We start from the raw sequence: 16,581 nt of genomic DNA, 5'->3' as shown, positions 1-16,581 counted from the left end.
AACAAATAAGCAATAAATGAAATAATGGAACAATACTTTATTTTTATTTTATTGCTGTAGTATCCACTGTTATTTCTCTGAGTTTGGATGTCATGTTAAATTTTCTGTTGTTTTGTTTTAGTAACGTTTTTTTCAAATCTTCATTCTTCTATTTGTTAATTAGGTGACTCTGTTTCTTGGTTTTATTTTTCTACGTGAAAATGTGTTTTTATTTCTGCTGGTAGTATCACTTTAGTATTTGAGATTCCATTTTCCTGTGTCTAGTTTTAATTTCTGTTTACGAAATCCATAATCCTATCTTGTTTCTAATTTCCAATAATTTGTCGAGATTTCTTACTTGCTCATGGAGATTGAGCTGGAGCATATGTGTCCAGACTACTTTGACCTTAATATCTCAATTCCTGTTGTGGAACTCTCTCTCTCTCTCTTTCATATACACTAAGCCCCGCCCCCCCCCCCCCCCCAACACACACACACTCTTACTTAGACATAAAACTTAGGCCACAAATTAGGGTGTAGGAAAAGTTCAAACATTTTCTACTACTGTATTTGATTTCCCCTTCAGTTATGCACTTTACTGGGTAAAAAAACCCAAATGTCAATGAAATCAGTCTCTCCCTATATTTAATGAAGTTATATCTGAATTATGAGTGTCTGGGGTAGTACCATGCTGTGAGGAAAGGAATGGGAGGTAAGCTTCTGGCTCTTCTATACAAGTTGACTTCTGCTGCAATGTACTGTGGTTTATCATATCCTTTGTTTTATGCTCCAGTACTGTTTGATAGAAATGTGATGCAAGCCATAACTATGAGCTGCATATGCAATTTTAAATACCGTACTGTCCAAATTAGAAAAATAAAAAGGAACAGGTGAAATTTATTTTAATCATACACTTTACTTAACCCAATATGTCTAAAATATTATTTCAACAAGTAATCAATATGAAGTTAGGATATATGTTTGTCATATTAATTCTTTGAGATCTGGTGTGAATTTTATACTTACAACACTTTGTAATTCGCACAGGACACATTTTAAATGCTCAGTAACCGCTTGTATTTAGTGGCTCCCATGTTGGACAGCACAGGTTCTATCCATACAGACAGGTAAAACCTGCAGTGCAACCTGTTTATTCCAGATCTGTTCTCTATAAGATATATTTCATTTCTTCTAAGCCATTCACGACTTTTTCCTTGTAGATGAATAAATCTCCATGCCAATAGGGGTTTTCCTTAGGACAAAACTTCGATTGAAAGGTGATAGAAACTGAGGCATAGATAATATATAGAGTCAGAAGCAGAACTTCCTGCTTCACCCTTTATTAGGACAGATAAAAAATATGTTGATTGTTGATTATGGTATGGGAGGTTCAAGGAAGTAAACTAGATTATGGGTCTATCTTGAGGGTTCCCTGAAAGAGGTTTCAACTTCTGATTTTATCAATTTCAGAGTCTGGTCATAGAAACAAGAATGTTAGAATTCCAGGGTAGATTGGGAACACAGGGGCAAAAACCCCATGTAATCCAGGTGAGTACTGGAGCAGTTTCCCCCAGCCTACTGTAATACAGAAAAATGTTTTCACAGGTCTACAGAGGATTAGGGTTATAGCTGAGACGTTGATTTAGAAGCAAATCATGGCACACCCTCTGGTGTTGATACTCACAGAGGAATGGTTGGGCTGACACAGACTGCAACAGAGGCAGTCATGGAAAGATCATGACCCCCCCGACTCTCTGATCATTAAGTGAACCAGGAAAATCTTAAGTCCAAATCTGGTAAAAACCTGGAAATTTATCCCTTAATTAACTGAGATTTCAATTTCTCTATATGGAAAAATGAGAATAACTAGAAATGAAGAAGAAGAGGAAAACAAAGTTACTGTCATCATATTCTTTATATCACACAACGAATAGCTGAGTTTCCCAGAAAGCTCTTCGTGATGTGTTCTGAAATGTATCCTTTTATATAGTCCTCTTTCATATTGAACCTGTACTGGACTGGTTACTCACTTTAGCCAATGAAATGGGACACAGATGACCCCATCTCAGTTCAAGGTCTGAATCTAAAACAGTCTGAAAGTATCTGCTTTAGTAATCTTGGCAGCCTTGAGCTACTATGTAAGAATTCTGGCTACGCTGCTGGGGGATGACATGCAAGGCATGGGGAGAGCAGAGTCCGTGAGGACACATGGAGGTGGACCAGGAAACCCAGTAGATAGGAAGAATCAAGGCCTCAGACGTATGACCTCAGTGAAGTGTCTCCAGCTGGCTCCTGGTTGTTTGAGTGATTCTTGCTGAGGTTCCAGAGGTGTGAATGAAAAAGCTATCTTGTCCTCATAGTCAACACGTGGAATGCACTAAGCAGTCTCTGATAAGCCAGTCTGAAGTTTCAACCCAGGAATCATCAGAATAATGAAATTGTGGTTGTTTTAAGTCAATACACTTTGTGGTAGTTTGTTGCACAGGAATACACACCTAAAGAAACATACTGATATTAAAACATTGTAATCGAGAAGAGTGGGTGGAATTGATAGTTAATAATATCTTCTCTCCTGTCACCTGTGCTACTGTTGCCTGTGGACCAGTATTAACTGTAAAACAGTATTAAAGCTAAGGATAAAAGTAAGCTTGTCTGTAGGTAATCCTGGCCAAAATACTCAGCAAACACGATTGCAATCTTGCGACCATATTCAGCTGATTGTAGAAAAGCTATCCTTTGTGGCTTATTCCTCCAAAGAGTTGATCTGTGTCTCTATGAGGTAAATCATGTTCGCATGCACGCTGCAAAGAGCCTCTCCCTTGGAAGGAGGTTCTGTGATTTTTTTAGTCCTATCTATAATTGGTGACTCTGATATTATAAAGTGATTAAATACTCCAGTGCTTTCATCCCTTTGCCTTTCACTATTTAGTTTTTAAAATTAAATTTTAACTAAAAATTAGTTGTAAAACATCAGTCTTATCTAAAATAATGTAAAATCATGTAACAGATAATTTTTTTTATTTGAAATCAAGCTAGAGTTTTTGGCTCCCATAATTTTCCTCTTGCTGCCTTCATGTAACATCACTGGAGTTGTAGACTATCACCTCCAGACATTTATTTTGATAATTTTTCTACATATATGTGAATCCACCAACCACATTCATTACTACTTTGTGCATTTTAAAATATTGAATAAATAACATTTTATGACATGTACTCATGCAGATATAGTTTATTTAAGCTTCTGTGTCATATTTCATTGTATTAATAAACCATATTTTGATTTTTTTCAGGCTGCTACTGAGTTATACTTAATGTATTTCCACTCTTTCAATATATCAAGCACTGTGTAAATGAACATCTTTGTAACTGTCTAATCTTGCAAGTTCTTTACTGTTTTTCTACAAGAGACACCATTAAAGTAAAATTGCTCTATCGTGAGTAAATTTATTTCAAATTGTTATTACCAAATGTCTTTTGAAAGGGGTTGTATCAATTGGCCAATAATATATTGGACAAATTTATTAGTAAGGTATAAGATAAACTTTCCCCCCAATATTCTATCCAAATTTAAGGTTTCAGGTACATTATTTTGCCAAACTGATGTATACAATTTTTCTTTAAATTGTCACTTTTAAAATTACTAATGTGGTTTGACATAATTTCATATTCATTTGTTGTTTAAGGTCAATTGTATGTTTCATATAATGTATCTATTTTTCTATTGAATTATCTTTTTGATTTGTAGTTATTCTTATTTCTGAGTTCAAATTCTTTTCAGTTTAATGATTTGCAAATATCAGTCTCTGTATGTGGATTGAATTTTCAATTTGTTTTGACATACAGACATTTTATTTTATGGTTTATGATTTTAATCTCTTATTTACAAATTGTTTCCTATACTGCGAGCATAATAATTTGCTCTTGTGTTTCTCAAAAGTAATATTTAAATAAACTCTCAAGCACAATGATGTTATTAATCCATCCATAAATGGTCATTGTATTTGGTGGGAGATACAAATCTAGTTTTATCTTTTTGTTCTTTATGGTTTGCAATTTTTCTGCATAACTTTTTGCACGCTTTATCCTCTCTGTACATGTCTTTAATGTACCCCTATGCCAAGTAACTAAATGTGTGTTTTTGTGTGTGTGTGTCTGTCTGTCCTAGATCCTACTGGTCTACCTTCTTGTCATTGCACTACTGGTACATTGTTTAAGAAAAAATAATATTTTATGATAAAAACTAGTATATAGTAGGACAATTCCCCATTGTTTTCTTCTTCCAAATAATCTTGGTTTTTAGCGTGTCTACTTTTGTTTTGTGTTTTGTTTGTTTGTGAGACAGAGCCTTGCTCTGTTGCCCAGGCTGGAGTGCAGAGGCACAATCTCAGCACACTGCAACCTCCACCTCCCAGGTTCAAGCAATTCAATTATCCTGCCTCAGCCTCCCAAGTTCCTGGGATTACAGGGGCCTGCCATCATACCCGGCTAATTTTTGTAGTTTTAGTAGAAATTGGATTTCACCACGTTAGCCAAGTTGGTCTCAAACTCCTGACCTCAAGTGATCCACCTGCCTCAGCCTCCCAAAGTTCTGGGATACAGATGTGAGCTACTGCACCTGGCCATGTCTAATTTTTTTTGACAAAATCTTTGAGATTGTACTTGAAATACATTTAGGGGTAATTGGTGAAGAGTTAACAAATTTAAGATTTAGAATCCTTCCTTCCATGAACACATTTCCCAATTTGCTTATATCTACTTTTATTCATATAAATAAAGTTATATAATTTTCTTAAAAAGAATTTTGTGCATGCTTTGTAAGATGTATCCTGTATGGGTATCTTATATATTTGTGCTATCTGAAAGAATACATTTTAAAACTTAATTATTTAATTTCTTCCTTACTTTTATAGGAACCAAATTTATTTTTGTATATGGATCTTGCATACAGTGATTTTACTTGGATCTCTTATTTGTTTTGCTTTTTTGTCTATAACTTCTGTTGACTTTATTTGTTGAAAATCATATCATCTCTTACTAATGACAGTTTCATTTTTAAATATTTAAATTTTATGCACATATGGATTTGCTTTCATTGACTTTTCTTTCTAGTTTTCATCTATTCTGGATCATCAAAACCATTATCTCTTTTGATATTGGCCTTAGCCTATCGTCTCTGTTTTCTCTTTTTAGAAGTCTTATTGACATATGTTGTGATATTTTATTTGTGTTTGTAAGCGTGTTGTATTTTTTCCGTGATTTTTTTACTATGACTTTTTTATTCATTAGTATTTCTTCCATATATAATATAACTTAGTCTAGAGATTTCTTTTTTTTTTGAGAGTATTCACTTATTTATCCATTTACATATACATTAAATATCTTTACTGTCCACTGAGTGTAAGGCATTGGAGATATATATTCTGCTCTAATGGAAATTATAGCTGCTATAATTCTTTTCGTTGCTAAGTCTTTGCCCGCAATTGCAATGATTTCCTTAAGAATATTTTGGACACGTATTTCTTGGTTGAAAAGTCTGAAACATGCTAACAGTATAACAACATTGCCAAATATTTATGTTGAGAGTTTGTGTTAATTTGTATTCAATAGCTAACTTAAAGAACAAGGACTCTCTCCCACTAAAATGTGTGTATTGCGTGTATGTGTGTGTGCGTGCACAAGCACGTATAGTCAGCCTTTTTTACTTTTCTTCTAACTATTCTTAAGCATTTTCTATACTTTTTTATTAGAGTACAGAAAAAAATCAATATTTAATCAATCACTCTGGCTACTTCTTGGCAGTTTATATAAGTTTATTGGCAAAAATGTGACTGCTGGATTTCCTTGGGGGAGGGTTCCATTAATCCATGCTATTTCTTTGATTCTCCACAGCAAAGATAATTTACACTTGATAAGAATCTACAACTTTGTCGTAAGTCATAAGAGTTATTTCCTTGATTTACTGGGTTGAGACAAATCAAAATGAGAATCCAGGATTAATTCATTTGAAACGTATTGGCTGGCCATTATTTCAATTTAAAATAATTTAATATTAAAAGTTTGACATTTCTAAGTAAGTAAAATTCAGCCTCATTTAAAAATGTTGTCAAGGCCAGGTGCGCTGACTCACGCCTGTAATCCCAGCACTTTGGGAGTCTGATCACGAGGTCAGGAGATCAAGACCATCCTGGCTAACATGGTGAAACCCCGTCTCTACTAAAAATACAAAAAAAAACAAAAACAAAAAACAAACAAACAAACAAATTAGCGGGCGCCTGTAGTCCCAGCTACTCGGGAGGCTGAGGCAGGAGAATGGCGTGCACCCGGGAGGCGGAGCTTGCAGTGAGCCGAGAATGCGCCACTGCACTCCAGTCTGGGCGACAGAGCAAGACTCCGCTCAAAAAGAAATGTTGTCAAGTGGCTATTCCTTAAAATTCCGCCTGAATGACTAAGGTGTTACATCGTGAGGATATGGGTTGTTTAAACAAGGGCTGAGAAAAAATACGTATATTTATTAGACTACATATCTCTTGAAACACATTTTTAATATTTCTATACATTTTAATTTAAAGAATAAATTAAAAATACTTCTCATGGTTTGAGGACAGAATAAGACCAAACTAGCTGCTCCATAACATCCATAAATTCCGTATTAGTGGATTCCAGCTGGATAAACTGCGGGGCATCTCGATTCCCCAGTGTTTCCAAGCTTGACATTGAAAAGGAGTTTGCATTAGCTTCTTTGGGGCTACCTGTAAGTAGTACCTTTGACATTCCACAGATATTTTTATTTAAGCTGGGTTAAATCAGAATTCCAGTGGAAGCAGTAATGCCAGAAAATTGTGTGAATGACTATGTATAGGATTGAGCTTTTTCTTAGAAAGATGAAGTTTTTTCATTGTCAGATATCTTGAGAACATGTCAGTCATGTGGCAGAAAAATGAAAGTCAGGAGGAAAGCTTCATGTTGTAGTGAGATAAAACTTCCTCTTCTCTATGGGTATGAGCCAAATTATGCTTCAAAGCATGGAGATTCCTACAGTATTTCCCATGGCAGGAGTGGGGGTTGAGCTTCCCCTGGGGATGTGCTTCCCCTGGGGATTGCTTGGAGCAATGCAGAGAAACAGCCCAGGTAGAGATCCTGGGGAGAAGCTGAAACTTCATCTATGTGTTAAGCTTTCATGACATTATCTCAAGCTTTAAATTAATTATCATAAGAAAGAAGAGCCTGGACTCTTCCACAATGTAGTGGATGGAAGCCAAGGGCTTCCTCCATGCTTGGGTTGAAGTAGGAAAGTGGAATGGGGGTATTTTTCACTGAGTTTATGAAGGTGGATAGTGGGATGATCACTAAATGCTGCAGATCTTTATGTGGGACTTTGCAACAGCAGCAACAGTTTGGGAGTAGAACCAGGCTATCATAGTGAATGACCTGCTCCTGAGGACAAGTGAGTATCAACCCTGGACCGCTCAGAAATAGTATACAATTACAAGGAGAAGAATTTTAGCCTTTAAGCAAATGAGAGCTGGTGGTATGAAAATGTGTATTTCATGAGATTTTTCTGCATTGGACTTTTCTCCATACTGACTTACTTTTTATGTAGAGCAAAGTCTGGGCTAGCATTTACCAGTCTCATTTCTGAGTTTCCTGTAAGCTCCATCTTCTCTACAGAATCTTCACACCGCACCCTCCCAGTCTACACCTGCTATTTCTTTCCTTTCCGCAGCTCATAACAGCTCTGCAAGTGTGAGAGGCATCTCAACACGCTGGTAAGTGGCAGAAATTCCAAGGTTGGGAATGGGGAGGAGGGAAGAAAAAATGAAGAAAGGGAGGGAGGAGATAATCACATAGATTAGCCTCACTTACTAAAAATAAGATGTGTGATACTCTGAAAAGTAGAGAATTTAACTGCAGAATCCAAATTTCTAAATGGAATGTGTCTCTCCAGGACATGAGATTTTGCAAAAGAAATGAATAACAAATATCAAAGATTTCGGACTCCATGGGTCCATTTTACATTAAATCCACACTATACAGAAAAATTAAGCATCTATCCTGACATGAAGAGACAAGCAGGATAGTCTATTTTAATTCAAAAAGCAAGTACTTAAGCTTTTAGTAAGAAATGCATCATGTTTCTGCCCTTTGTTCCTCACCTGCCACTTTTTGAAGAAATTCTACTCTAGTGTTGGGTGTTGTGTTAAACTGTTACACACTGAAGTGTGATGCTGCATGAATTATATTGAGTAGTAGGGTAAGAACAGAGCTACACTTTTGTTGCTTGGTGTGGAAGGATGTTATTTCTTTAAGTCATTACATTACGAAGGACTTTATAATGTATTTACACATATATTGCACACTTTGTAATATACGTAACATATTTACACGGATTCTACATAAAATTAAATTCAAGAAAAAGGCAAATTCAATGGGCATATGAATAACATAACCACAGTTGGGGTTTTTGCTTCCAAATGAATTGAATATTTCCACTCTTAAGTGAGAAACTGTTGTGTTCATAGTCCCTTCCCCCTTACAGTACTGGTCTCTTGTGGATCTCAGAGTGAGCTGAAAAAGACAAAGGCAAAAGCAAGTTTTTGGGAACTTGGACAAATGTTTTGTTATCATGAAGTTAATGTGTACAGAAGTAAGCATGGTGCTATTTCAAGTTTATCTTATAGGGATATATTTAACCCAGGTTTACAAGAATCTTCCAGAAAATGCTTCACCACAGGAAATAGCACGAAGGGTAAATGTGGATTATGTTTTTTCTGAGTCACATATACCTTAGACTATTCGAGAAAGAGAGCATCTTGAGATGTTTGCATCTCAACATCTTACTGTTTTAGATTCCAAGTTGTCTAACTTTGGAGCTACGGGGAGAATCTGGGTCCCTATCAGAACTATAAAATCTTAGAAGCAAAAGAGACATGCAAAATTAGTACAGGTGTTCCAAAGTAACTGGCTAAACTAGTGGCTTTAAAATATTTTTCAGCGTGATACATTATTAAAATGCATTTTATATGACAACCCGGTATACACTTACATATACATATGTATATTTCCCTTTGCTATGTCTGCTGTAATCATGTTTCTTTCATTTCTATTCTATTTTGTTTAAAATTGCTTCTGATCAATTAAGTTGCTACAGTGTCAACTTGTGTGTCTCAATATACTGTTTGGAGAACACTTAGGTTTACTAATGAAAAAAAAAACACAATAGGTTATTTCATGTATGTGGGTGTGTGTGAAATATAAAGGTGCTCTGCCTTGCCTGCACAATGTAGACTACTTTAATATTAAACTTCTATAGGCATCTCAGAATAATGACAGGTGACTTTGACCAGTTTCTCTGATAACAAGCCCCGAGCTTGGTCACAAAGATTGCAAGGGGAAAAGTTTACCCTTCAAGAAAGGGTGGCTGAAGAGTGATTGGAAAGGACATTTGAAAAAAATCAAATCAAAACAAAACAAAAAACCTGTACCCATGGAATTAACGGGAGTTTCCTAGAGAAATGGAGGGGAAACTTACCCTGCACATATTGACCAAGGTCAGGAAGGTCAGGGTATCCTGGATAGTGAAGAGACTATGCATTGTAAAAAGCCAGCTCTAAGGATGGAAAAAGGAAATAAGACAGAGAAAGAGAAGAAAAAAGACACTCTTTCAGGGAATTTTAGTGGTGAAGAGATACAAATGAAATGAATAAACAAACTACGTTACTAACGTGGAAGAGATGAGTTCAGAGGAGTAGACAGGAAGCATAGTTAGATGAGGCTTTTTAGGGAATAGTGAAAGAAAAAAAAATGAGATTTTCCTCTTATTGAAGAAAAAAGTAAGTGAAAATGTACTTTTAACTAAGTTAAGACAAGTATTCTCTGAGATAAGTTTTAAAACAATGGTTTCACTTTTTTTTCTTTTTCTTTTTCTTTTTTTTTCTGATTGAGAGACTACTGCATAGCTCCTGAGAAAGTAATATACAAGATATTTTGGGCTCCATAACTAAAAATTAACAGTGACAAATTCAAATGTGTTCAGGTTAGAGAATCTCAAATAGGGAAAACTCTAGAATGAATACTCTATTAAGAACCCCAAAGGATCTGAATGTATTCACCTTAAAGAAATGAATGCTCCAGGGAGAAGAGGCCTCTATCCCCAGGTATAAAGTTTTTATATAGAAAAGGCCCACACATTTTTGTGGTTTGAAACAGGCACATACAAATCAAAGAAGGACGTCATACTTCGTGGTGATGGGAATCAAAGTTGTTGATACCATCTCCAACTCTGGGACTCTGACTCTAAGTTTTGGTGAAGAAAACTTGGAAGATTCAAAACCAATATAAATGTTGCCTTTCTCGTGAAATTATCTCCTTAAGGTTTGCTCCGTTAAGGGAGACAAAAACATCCAGGATATCTTAGAACGATAATCCATTTACACAGGAATTTTCAAAGAAATTTCAGCTTTCCTGCCAACACAAATGGATCGGTACTGTCCTCCTGTACTATACTGACATATTTCATAAGGCTTGCTTGCAATGTCAGTCATGACTATAGTAAAAGGAAGAGAAGTTTTTAAACTTGATTTTTTTTTTTTTTTGGTCCCTTCTCTACCTCCTAATTTTGAGACATTAGAAGCAATGCATTTATCTTCTAAAGCAAACATGACAGAAATAAAACACGCTTTACTATTTAATTACATTTTTCATAGTATTTTGTAGCTACTCAAACAAAGTATGTCAAAAATTTTGAAAATCTAAATTTGGACTTAACCCATGAATCAAAAAGAAAAGAGCTTTAAGTCAGGAGACCTAAGACTGAGCTTGACTACAAACCATACATTGATGCTGGCTCGTTGTTGAATACTCTGGTTTATTATAACTACTGAAAAGTTATTTTTATTGTCATATTATTGACCACCCAAAATGATGTATTTTAGTAACTCAAAATAATAGAAAAAGGAAATGAACCTTAAAGAAGTATTTTTAATTTATCACCTGTTGTTTTTTAAGCCAGGCCACTTCCTCTTTCTTAGTTTTATTGAGGTATAACTGATAAATAAAATTGTATATGTTCAAACTATACAACGTGATGTTTTTATACAGGTATACACTGCAAAATGATTGCCACAATCAAGCTAATTAACACATCTGTCAACTTACATACTTACCTTTTTTGTGATGAGAATACTGAAAATCTATTCATTTGGCAAACTTCAAGTATATTTTTATTAAGTAGAGGCACCATGTAATACATTAGGTCTCCAGAATTTATTCATCTTATAATTGCAAGTTTGTTCCCCTTGACCAGCATCACTATATTTTCCACGTCTCCAGCCTCTGGAGCCCCTCTCTTCATGCCTAAGATACAGTATTGTGCTAAGTTGGATTTCTTTGCAAATCCCATGAGTTGTTCTGGATTTTTAGTAATTTAAATAGTAGCCTAGATGGAATCCATTTGTTTGCCAAATAGTTCATACTAAGATCTGAGAAACACAAAAGGAAAACTGCGTTCAGAGTATTCTGGTAAATGCAGTTAAGTATTTTGGGGATAGCCTTAGGGAAAGAAACCTGCCCTCTGCCTGGCATAAATTATAAGTAATTAGTAGAAAAGAATTTTTTTTAAATTTGAAAATGATAGACTAATAAGCACATGATGCCTATAATTGTAAATAGTTTTTCTTTTTTCCAAAAAGTGTGATTTTAAGTAAAGTTGATTAATAATGGACTCTTAAATCATATACCTTTTATTTAGGTTGATCTTGAGAGAGGCTCATTTGCAACATAACTGTTTTAGGCAGGGTAAAGAGGCAAAATTTCCAAGTGCATACTATGTACTATTAGGAGGATGCCTGAATATACTTTTAAAAGAGACTTTTAGTTAATAAGTGAGCTCTAATTTAAGAGACCCAGTTAGTAAATTTCTGATTAATTATAGTAAAATGTGTAGGAATCATGAATTATTGACTTTTCTCTGAACATTCATATTTTAGGAAACTCAAACACCATGTGAGAAAATACTATTTTAATATGTTTGTAATTAGTTTAGTTTTATATCCAGGTAGCAAATTCCATGAGGGCACAAACCTGTTTATCATATTCATCATTTAATCTTTTGGGTCTAGGAAAGAACATAATAGATTTTCTAAAGTTGCCTATAGAGTAAGTAGATGAATGGCCCTGATAGAATGTAAAGCAAAGACAAACAACCAAAAGAAACGATTCCTATGTTGGCAATACCCCAAACATCTTCTAGAACCCAGGCAATACCAGCCAATAGTCTTTAATTTTAAGTTTATTGAAAATGAAACACTAGCAAATTCTTAATTTTTAAAGATAGCATTAACTATAGCATCCCTAGGCGTTTTTTTTGTTTTTTATTTTTTCTTTTTGGCGGAGTTTCATTCTTGTCACCCAGGCTGGAGTGCAGTGGTGCAATCTTGGCTTACTGCAACCTCAGCCTCCCAAGTTCAAGTGATTCTCCTACATAAGCCTCCCACGTAGCTGGGATTACAGGCGCCCACCACCAAGTCCAGATAAGTTTTTGTATTTTTAGCAGAGATAGGGTTTTGCCCTGTTGGGCAGGCTGATCTCGAACTCCTGACCTCAGGTGATCCCCCTGCCTTGGCCTCCCAAAGTGTTGGGATTACAGGCGTAAGCCACCACACCCGGCCAGCTATACTTTTTGTGCTATAAATATAAGCATAACTTAATAGATATATTTTCTAAGGGATCAAAGGAATGGTTCAAGATCTCTGATTTTGAATTAGTCATATCCAGCTTCAAATACTCATTTATCTCTGTAAAATACCCACTTTTGTAGTGTTGGCCAAATTACGTAATATCTGTAACCTCCATTCTCTCATCTGTAAAATGGAAATAAGAGTATTTACCTCATAGAATAGTTGAGAATGTAAAATAAAACTATTATGCTATATAAATATATATTTATATATATATAGCATACACACACAGTGATTAGAAAATGGGTGTTGATAAACAATAGATAGTAGCTGTGATTCATGTGATAAGAAAATTCAATTTACTAACAGATTGTATAACCAGATTTATTTAAATAATTAAATTTTTTTTTCTATACTGGTATGCAGTTTTTAAGAACTTGGTTTGGTTTTTTAAAAAGTAAGTGGATTTTCTATTGAATTATTTGGAATTTTGTAATACAGACTTTCCTAATTTAGCCACAAAAAATTTATACATATATAAAAAGGGGACTGGTGTCCACAGCAAATTGAATTTGAAATGTTAGATGCTATAAAGGATTTAGAAACAGTGATTTAGTAAATCTGAAATTATGATGTCAATTGGAAAATATAAATTCATGTATAAATCACAATATACACGTTTTTGGGAACATGAATAACTACTTTAGGGTAAGAGGCCTTAAGGTTTTTTGAGTAGATACAGCCTTAGTTTCCTTACTTTTAGGTGAAGATAACAGTAACTGTGGGGTCGTCGTCTTTCTATCTCTTTCTTCCCCACTCAGTGAATAGACATGTATACGTAAAAAAACAGATATAAATAGAGTTTGACATAGCAATTGTATAGTACTTGGCACATTACTGACAATGAAAATAATGAGTTTGATTATAATGCTCATCATAAATGTGTTTAGCCAGTTAACACTAAAAAAAGTGTCAGAGTCCAGAAAAAAACACTGTTGTAAATATAATAAGGAAGCAACCACTGCATTGAGAAATATCCTTGATTATATTAATTTACCTTCAGAGGCTCATTTTAACTTTAAGATTACAAGATCAGTTTCTCTGCAAAGTTAAACTGAAAAATATGACAGCCTACCTAGGCTTCTCAAAGTGCTGAGATTATAGGCATGAGCCACCATGCCCAGCCTCTAGTTTGATTTCTTAATGTAAATGAACACATAAGAAATGAAGCTTATTCTGTAGCAAGTTTCCTGAAAGTGGAAGTCTGAGGTAATAAAACCTGAAGAAGCCCTTTGCCTTTTCCTATCCTGAGAAATACATTAGATGTTGTGAATCATTTTTGGAGAGATAGAGTCTCAGTCTGGAATTTGCTGGTAATGTACTAACACCTGGGTTTTTTTCCAATCGAAAAACTTTGACTTGAATTACACTTCACGGTTTATTGCCTTGTCACAGCGGGACCCATGACAGGTGGGACCTTAGTAGACTTAGGCGTATGAATTAATCTAGTTTGTGGCTTTGAGCAGAGGAAGAAAATTGAAGCACACCTCCAATAACTGATGACATCCATTATGTGTCTGCTGACATTTTGAGACTGATGCTGGGCATGGAGGAATTACAATGACACCATTTTCTTTCATCATTCAACTACGAAAAATATCTACTGACGTCCCTTAGTGCAATAAACTTTTGTTTTCCTCTATAATATGCTGTTGCATATTATATGATGCATGCTAACAGCATCAAAAATTCAATTTTTATGAACTCCTTCGGAAAACTGCAAAGGCAATTGAGGCTTTTGAAGTGGTGAAGAGTTTCTTTGTCAAGCAAAGTTTTGACTGTAAGAAAAGTGTATGCCATCTGTGATCTTGACAACAAATTTGGTTTGCTACTCTTGGACAAGAAACCCTTTTGTCATTGTAACCTGTGGGTATCAATGGATATAAAGGATACTGCCATCAATCCTCAATTATTTTCCACTGGCTTAAAAGTCACCAATTATATATTGGCAAATACATTGCCATATATTTATATATATATGGCAAATATATATATATATATATGTGGAAGAGGTATGGCTTCATAGTTCATAGCAATAAATCTTAGGGAATTTGAATGAAATTCAGGCATCAGCTTCACTTTCTGGAGAAGAAAAATGTCCAGATTGCAAAATAGTTTGACAATGAGAAATTCATCAATTACTCAGATTGTTTAGTAAATAACTTGAGCCATAAAAATAAAATAAATTTTATTGTATGATGCAAGGTCATCCAATCAGTCACCTCAAGTGCTACCTAAGCAGGTGGCTACCTCACCTATCTGCCATTTAACAATGGAGTATTGATGCCAACTGATACTGGATTTCCCTGTGTTGTAGGAGGTGCTTCTTAGTAGCAAACACAGCTGATTTCTCTGCAGTTAAAAACAAGCACATTAGAGTAGTGTTAAACTTATCTGAAGGTTAATTATTCTTAGGTGACTTGAAAGTTGATTTGTGATTTCTCTTCCTTTACTATATCTCAAAGTATTAATGACTTGAAACTTGCTAAAGATGATCTGGTAAGCAAATGAAATACTCCAGTTCAAATTCCCTCAATGCGTGCTGTAGAATCTTGTTGTTCATTAATGCATGAATATCAATGTCAAGCAACAAAACTTTTGACAATTTTTATTTTGTTTGCTAACTTTGTGAACTATGGTATTATTACTGTTGTCATCAAAATAGAGAAGTTCAAATCAAATAGATGTAAAAAAGGAAATACATTAATTATTTCCAGGGGAAACCTACATGTCAAAATTTAACTTCATCTTTAAAGCAAACAATATTGACTAATAAAAAATATGCATGCTTTCTAGCAGAATTGAGGCTTCATTTTCATTTTGCTTTCCCCATTTAGGTTTACAAAAATAAGACAAGTAGAGGTCCTGATTTTTGTTAAGAAAAAATTCATTCCATGTGAAGGAAATTAATTTCCAGGTCCATAAAATAAATTGTACATGTATGTTTGCTGTGCTTAGAAAACTTTTGTTTTATTCTTTACCAAATTAATTATTTTATGTAGATTTTAAATAAATTGTTCATTTCTAAAGAAGAAAGTGTTTTCTAACTGTCCTTATACAGACAAATTTGCCTATTCTACATTCTCACATGACCACATACCAGACCCCCTTATAGCAGTTATCATATGTGCTAGTTTACATATTTTGGTGATTTCATTAAGCTAACATCTCTTCCATTGGCCTACACCTTCCAGGAGAGCAGGAAATCTGCATGTTTTTTCAAAAAATTTATTTTATTTCATTTTATTTTTTCTTGAAACAAGGTCTCATTCTGTTACCCAGGCTGAAGTGCAGTGGAGTGATCACAGTTCACTGCAGCCTAAAACTCCCTGACTCAAGCAGTCTTCCACCTCAGTTCCCTGTGTAGCTGGGACTATCGGTGTGTGTCACTATGCCTGGCTAATTTTTTTTTTTAGTAAAGTCTCACTATATTGTTCAGGCTTGTCTTGAACTCCTGGGCTCAAGTTATCCTGCCTCCTTGGCCTCCCAAAGTATTGGGATTACAGGCCTCAACCGCTATGCCCGGCCTGTCTTTCTTTACCATTGTCTTCCCAACCCCTAGAGAGGGCCTGCCCGTGGTAGGAAGTTGTTAAATGTTTATTAGACAGTGGAGACTTACCAAATTGAAAGATCCTTAAACCCGAAGGAAGACAGCCATAGTTCTGTGGTGAAGAAAACCTCCTAGCTGCTAGACAATTGATTTGCTCTGGTTCTATAGATTTTTAGAAAAAGAAAAAGAGAGGTAGAGACACAATCAGGAGAACTGCAAATCATTTTCGAACTAGATAATTTTGTTAAGCCCTTCAAATAGGATCCATTACAATATTCTTATACTATTTATATTATTTATTGTTTTACTGTTATA

The 16,581-nt window shown here is 34.9% G+C and overlaps 1 long non-coding RNA gene across 5 annotated transcripts in view; it reads right to left on the bottom strand.

The window, feature by feature from the left end:
* Positions 1 to 16,581, bottom strand: part of LOC105480800 (uncharacterized) — a 186,703-nt gene that overhangs the window by 93,671 nt on the left and 76,451 nt on the right. For 2 of the 5 annotated variants that reach the window (XR_011624496.1, XR_011624497.1), the window contains exon 4: positions 16,336 to 16,428. This is a non-coding gene — a long non-coding RNA (uncharacterized lncRNA). Of the gene's footprint in view, positions 1 to 506; positions 2,475 to 6,196; positions 9,590 to 16,335; positions 16,429 to 16,581 lie in introns of those variants that run through there. The other 3 variants (XR_986584.3, XR_011624498.1, XR_003017834.2) reach the window with 3 other exon arrangements.

This window comes from Macaca nemestrina, chromosome 6, assembly GCF_043159975.1.
Source record: "Macaca nemestrina isolate mMacNem1 chromosome 6, mMacNem.hap1, whole genome shotgun sequence".
Lineage (NCBI taxonomy): Eukaryota > Metazoa > Chordata > Mammalia > Primates > Cercopithecidae > Macaca > Macaca nemestrina.
The sequence above is the reverse complement of the archived record's forward strand: the minus strand, read 5'-3'. Positions and strand labels throughout refer to the sequence as shown.